Consider the following 8,036-nt stretch of genomic DNA (forward strand, 5'->3'; position numbering starts at 1 on the left):
CACTCACGTGTGATATGGTCACGAGGGTCACGAGGGTCACGAGGGTCACGAGGGTCACGAGGGTCACGAGGGTCACGAGGGTCACGAGGGTCACGAGGGTCACGAGGGTCACGAGGGTCACGAGGGTCACGAGGGTCACGAGGGTCACGAGGGTCACGAGGGTCACGAGGGTCACGAGGGTCACGAGGGTCACGAGGGTCACGAGGGTCACGAGGGTCACGAGGGTCACGAGGGTCACGAGGGTCACGAGGGTCACGAGGGTCACGAGGGTCACGAGGGTCACGAGGGTCACGAGGGTCACGAGGGTCACGAGGGTCACGAGGGTCACGAGGGTCACGAGGGTCACGAGGGTCACGAGGGTCACGAGGGTCACGAGGGTCACGAGGGTCACGAGGGTCACGAGGGTCACGAGGGTCACGAGGGTCACGAGGGTCACGAGGGTCACGAGGGTCACGAGGGTCACGAGGGTCACGAGGGTCACGAGGGTCACGAGGGTCACGAGGGTCACGAGGGTCACGAGGGTCACGAGGGTCACGAGGGTCACGAGGGTCACGAGGGTCACGAGGGTCACTCACAGGGTATGTTGATCACCTCTTGGATCACAGGGGATGTTGATCACTGGCGCCAGTTGATCACTGCGGGTCAGGGTGGAAGCTCTGAGTTGGGATAGGGCAAACGTGGGATGCAGCAGCGCCTCAGTGGTCGGGGTAGAAAAAAAGATGATAACACGATTTACATAAGATTCTATGTTAAAGTGGTTTGGTACGCGAGAATGCCGCTGAGAAGAGCTGGAGCGCCAGTGAGCACAATGGCCGCGAGGGTCACGAGAGTGGGGAGGAGGAAGAAGTGGGAGAAGCAGCAGTTCTCAATGTGAGGAACCCCACAGGTCTGTGGAGCCCGGTTCTCAATGTGAGGAGCCCGCACAGGTCAATGGGATACATTTCTATCGGTTTACACCCGTTCTATGACACTGTTAAAAGGCTGTACCACGCTTCTCAACCTTTGTCTATTGACAAAGACATGGCCACGAGTGTCTTCATATTGTTACTAATGTTAACAAATGAAGTCTGAACGGTCGCAAAGGTCTTGCGACACGATTTAAACTCACTGTTTGTTAACAATTAGCTTCTGACACTCCACATATATTTGTGACTCTCTGTCTTTTAACTTCCTAATTCGCCACTCTCGCTTGTATGACCTTCTTTTGCGACTCCCTTGTGCGTGGTTCTCTCTAACCACTCCCTCGTGTGCAACAATCTCTTGTACACCACCACCCTAACAAGTGCAGTACTCTTTAATTCCACTAACCCCCGAACATCACTATCTCGGTTGCCATTAATTATTAAGTGTGACCACCCTTGAGTGACGATCCTATATTGTGACAATCCTCTTATGACCACACCCTCTTGTGACGATCCTCTTATGACCACCCTCTTGTGACGATCCTCCTGTGACCACCCTCTTAAGCAGTGTCACTCCACCACAGGTGACACTGCCTCTAATGTGACCACCCTCTTGTGACCACCCTCTTGAGAGACAATCTCACTCCACCACAGGTGAGACTCCCTCTCTTAGACAGTCTCACTCCACCACAGGTGAGACTGCCTATTATGTGTGACACTCCCTCTTATGTGACCACAAAACTCCTTATATAACCTTCTTGCCCCACTGACAACCTCGGGGGGAGCAATTATAAACAATTATAAACAATTATTTTAATATTTTATTCTACACTTTCTAAATTATCATTAAAACTTACCATTCAAAGTTTAACACCTGCTCCATAATTCTACATATCATTTTTTTCAAGAAAAATTCCGGAAAAAATCCATTGTCCAGACCGGGATTTGAACCCGGAACCTTCCCATTATCAATCCGGTACTCTTCCAACTGAGCTATCCGGCTCCTAAACATTTTTTACATTAACTTTTATTCCATATATGGAGCACCGATGTCCCCTTCATACGGCAAACATTTTTAAAACGATCCCCTATATTTCTCATTGCTATTTCGCACGCATTAATAAATAATCATCTTACTTACATTTAATATCAATTATTCAAAACAATTACAAAAATCTTTATTTTCAATACATTAAAGTATACACCTACATTCATTTCTAAATTATTTTTATTTATTTCTATTGATACATTAATATATTTATTCATATAATTACTAGTAATAGTAATTATATCAATTACTATTAACTACTATTACTATTAACTATTAACTATTACTATTAACTATTATTAACTATTATTAACTATTAACTATTATTAACTATTATTAACTATTATTACTATAATAGTTATTAATAGAATTAATAGTTTATTAATAGTAATTGTAATAGAATTATTATTAATATAATTACTATTCATTTTTCCCTTTCAATTTTCATTTACAAACATATTAATTCATTTAGATTAAACAATATCTTTTTTTTTTTTTTTATTTACTAAATTCTCCATTCAATCATATATCTTCAATATTAGCTTTAATAATTACAATTCCTCTATTTTTAACTTATTATTTAACAATTAGAAATTATAAATTAACCATTTATTTATTCTTACTAATATATCTATATATATTTTCTTATTTATTACAATATCATTAGGAGTGTTCCCATTCTTTCAATTTATTATTCTAAATTTTTATATATTTCATTTTTTCCTCTTGTTACTTACAATTACCGTTTAACTTTATAATATTAAATTATTTAATAATCAATTTCAATTTATTTTTCTTTTTTTACTGACAAATTTTCATATTTTTATAATATTCTATTTTAACTTCATTTTAAACTAATCATTTTCGAAATTTCACATATCATTTCAAATCACTAATTTTAAATAGTAAACAACTATTTTTTTCTTTCAAATCAATTTATAATTTATTAGTTAAGTCAAACACTTTACTCAAATTTTATATTTAATATTCAACCTTCATATATATATATATATAAATATCATTATTCGATTAAAGTTAAATCTTACTAACAATCTAATACAATGGTAACGACACATGCTTTTGTTACAATTTTTTTTTTTTTATAATTATGCCTATTAAAATTTCCAGGTGTTATAAACATAACTAGAAAAAAAATTATAACAAAAGCATCACCAGTTACCATTCTATTACACTCCCAGTGAGACTCTAAGTCCATAATTATACCTATAGATAACTCAACATTAAACGTTAAATTCCTAATTTTTCATTATACAAAATATCGAATTTTATCAAAGTGTCTCACTTAAATAATAAATTCCAAATTTATTTAAAAGAAAAACAATATCTTCTTTGCCATCTAAAATTTATTATTTTTAATTATATTATCAATTTTATAAATTTATACTTGAAAATTAACTTCAAATTTTCTATTACAAAAATATTTCAATTTTTTTCTATTAAAAAAAAAATTAATTCAAATTTATTATTAAATAATTCAATATTAGAAAATTAAACCCTAACCGTAAGTGATAAAAATAAAAAGTTTAATATATGTCAATTTATAATAAAAAATCATTTTAGAAAAAAAAAATGGGGGCACTCCTCCTAATCATATTGTTATAAATAATAAAATATATATAAATATATTATTAACAACAAAGAAATCTCTAATCTCTAATTCTTAAATAATAACTTCAAAATACATCAATTCTAATTATTAAACATAATAATATTCAACATATGTCATTCAATAAACAATATCTTCTAATTTTTATAACAAAATTTCATTCTAAATTATTCAAATTCAAAACAATAATCAAAAATTTACAATTTAAATAGAAATTCTAATTATTATTACAATTTATTTTTATCAAACAATTCAGATAAAACATATTATTCAATCTAAATTTATTAATATATCAATAAATCAAAATCCCAAACCAACAACTGCTCAATCAAATTTATAATTAATATCAAATAATAATTATTAAATGACGAAATTTCAATTTATAAAAAAATAACAAAATTATTCAACTAAATCGATTTAATAAATAATATTGTATAGATTTAGCCCCCACATAACTTCTACTATTGAAACAATAAAAGTTAACAAATTTATTTCTACAAAAATTTATATTCAATAATAATTATTTCAAATTAATAAAATAAAAATATAAAAGCAATTATATTTTTTTATAAAAATCAAAGTACATAACTTTCAATTATTTTTAATATAAATAATTATATCTTTTAACGTTATAAACATAACATTTTTTCAGATTTTTACAAATAGTTAAAACTATTAAATATAATTTGTCAATTCTAAATTTATTAGATTAAAAAATTTTCAATTCAATTTCATTCAATAATGAAAGTATTTTTAAATTAAATCTTGAATAATAACTTAATATATTAATTTTATATTTCATATATAAGTAAAAAATTACCAATCACATTACCATCAGTAGAATTATCGACGCTTCAAGCCAGTTACCCCTAAAGCTGTAATTACTCTTTACCCATCGCCGACATACCGACCGACGACTGACATTACCATCAGTCCAGTTACCGACGCTTGGGGGCGGTTACCCGTAAAACTCTTATCACTATTTTACCTACATCCAACATACCGACCCTCCAATACTATTACCGACAACCTACTTATCGACGTGTCCAACCAGTCACCTGCCCTCTACCGAATTACCCATCTACTTCCAAATTTTCAATATTTACAACTTTAATAGCTGACAACCCCGCAACGCATTAAAATCAATTAAAAAACCCTATTTTTTACACGCCTTACTCAATATTCCTCTCACACCATTTAATATCCATTAAACCTATTTTTTTTATTTTTATTTATTACAATATCATTACAAGTGCCCCCATTCCTTGCATTTTTTATTCTAAATTTTAATATATTTCATTTTTCTCTTTTTTTACTGAAAAATTTTCATATTTTTATAATATTCAATTTTTAATTCATTTTACACTAGAAATTTTCTAAATTTCACATATCAAACAACTATTTTTTTTCTTTCAAATCAATTTACAATTTATTAGTCAAGTCAGAAGCTTTACTAAAATCTTACATTTTATACAATTTTCAATTTGCAATTTAATCTTTAATCTTGCTTTATATATAGGTATAATTATTCAATTAGAGTTGAATCTTACTGAAACTCTAATATAATGGTACCTGCTCATGCTTTTGTTACAATTTTTTTTTTTTATAATTATGCCTATTATAATTGGAGGTATGATAGGTATAACTATAAAAAAAAAGTATAACAAAAACATGATCAGTTACCATTCTATTGTACTCCCAGTAAGACTCAACTCTAATTCGATAATTATACCTATAGATAACTCAACATTAAACATTAAATTGCAAATTTATTTAAAAAGAAAACAAAATCTTCTTTGCCATCTAAAATTTATCATTTTTAATTATATTATAAATTTTCTAAATTTATACTTGAAAATTAACTTCAAATTTGCTATTACAAAAAAATTTACATTTTTTTTCTATTGAAAAAAAAAAATCAAATTTATTATTAAATAATTCAATATTAGAAAATTTAACCCTAACCGGAAGTAATATAAATAAAAAGTTTAATATATGTTAATTTATAACAAAAAATCATTTTAGAAAAAATACAAAAAATCGGGGCACTCCTCCTAATCATATTGTTATAAATAATCAAATATATATAAATATATTATTAACAAAAAACAAATGTCTAATCTCTAATTCATAAATAACAACTTCAAAATACAACAATTCTAATTATTAAACATAATAATATTCAACATATATCATTTCATAAACAATATCTTCTGATTTTTATAATCAAATTTCATTCTAAATAAAGCTCCTAAAATTCAAATCAATAATCAAAAATTTACAATATAAATAGAAATTCTAATTATTATTGCAATTTATTTTTATCAAACAATTCAAATAAAACATATTATTCAATCTAAATTTATTAATATATCAATAAATCAAAACCCAAAACGAACAACTCCTAATTTTATTAATATTATAAAATTTATAATTTATATCAAATAATAATTATTAAATAAGGAAATTTCAATTTATAAAAAATAACAAGATTATTCAACTAAATCTATTTAATAAATAATATTGTATAGATTTAGCCCCTACATAACTTCTATTAATAACTATTTTATTCAAACAATAAAAGTTAATCAATTTATTTCTAAGAAAAATTAATATTCAATAAGAATTCTTTCAAATTAATAAAATAAACATAGAAAATCAATTATATTTTTTTATATAAATCAAAAAACATAACTTTCAATTATTTTTAATATAAATAATTATATCTTTTAACGTTATAAACATAACATTTTTTCATATTTTTACAAATAGATAAAACTATTAAATAGAATTTTTCTAATCTAAATTTATTAGATTAAAAAATTTTCAATTCAATTTAATTCAAAAAACAAAGTATTTTTACATTTAATTTTAAATAATAAATTAATATATTAATTTAATATTCCATTTTGTATATTAATTATAAATATTTATTTCAATTTAATATTTTATATATACGTAAAAAATTACCAATCGCATTACCATCAGCTCAATTATCGACGCTTCAAACCAGTTACCCCTAAAGCTGTAATCACTCTTTACCCATCGCCGACATACCGACCGACGACTGTCATTACCTTCAGTCGAGTTATCGACTCTTCGAGCCGGCTACCCCTAAAACTATTATCACTGTTTAACCAACAGCCCAAATACCGACCGACCAATCGGATTACCGACAATCTAGTTATCAACGTGTGGAACAACTCACCCGCGCTCTAGCGGATTACCGATCTCATTCTAAATTTTCCATATTTACAACTTTAATAGCTCACAACCCCGCAACGCATTAAAATCAATTAATAAACACTATTTTTTACACGCCTTACTTAATATTCGTCTCATACCATTTAATATCCATTAGAGCTATTTTTTTAATTTGTATTTTAACTATTTTCAATATGTTAAAAATTTAATAGCTAACACCCCCACAAAACATTTAAATCAATTGAAAAAACACAATTTTTCATACGCGTTGCTGAATATTCGTCTCACGCCATTTCATATCCATTAAAGCTATTTTCAAAATTATTATTTTAACTATTTTCAATATGTTACAAATTTAATGGCTGACCGACCCACAAAACATTAAAATCAATTTTAAAAACGGAATTTTTCATACGCGTGGCTAAATATTCATCTCACACCATTTAATATCAATTAAAACTATTTTCAAAATTTTTATTTTAACCATTTTCAATACTTACCAGTTTAACTGCTAACAAACCCACAAAACATCAAAATCAATATAACAAAAACACTATTTTTCACACGCGTTGCTAAATATTCATCTCACATGATTTAATATCCATTAAAGCTATTTTTAAAAATTTTATTTCAACTATTTTCAATACGGTAAAAGTTTGACGGCTGATAACCCTGTCACGTCATTACACTTCGTCGACTATTTACCCATCGCCGAGATACCGACCGTCCAATACTCTTACCGACAGACTAGTTATCGACGTGTGGAAAAAGTCACCCGCGCTCTAACCAATTACCGACTTGGTTCAAAATTTTCCATATGTTACGAATACAACAGCTGATAACCCCACAAACATTAAATTCAATAAAAAAAAACCCAATTTTTCATACGCGTTGCTGAATATTCGTCTCACACCATTTAATACCATTAAAGCTATTTTCAAAATTTTTATTTCAACCATTTTCAATATCTTGCAAATTTAACAGCTGATAATCCCACAAAACGTTAAAATCAATTTTTAAAAACGCAATTTCTCATACACGTTGCTAAATATTCATCTCACACCATTTAATATCCATTAAAACTATTTTAAGTATTTTTATTTTAACCATTTTCAATATCTTGCAAATTTAACAGCTGATAATCCCACAAAACGTTAAAATCAATTTTTAAAAACGCAATTTCTCATACACGTTGCTAAATATTCATCTCACACCATTTAATATCCATTAAAACTATTTTAAGTATTTTTATTTT

Source organism: Diachasmimorpha longicaudata, chromosome 2 (assembly GCF_034640455.1).
Source record: "Diachasmimorpha longicaudata isolate KC_UGA_2023 chromosome 2, iyDiaLong2, whole genome shotgun sequence".
Lineage (NCBI taxonomy): Eukaryota > Metazoa > Arthropoda > Insecta > Hymenoptera > Braconidae > Diachasmimorpha > Diachasmimorpha longicaudata.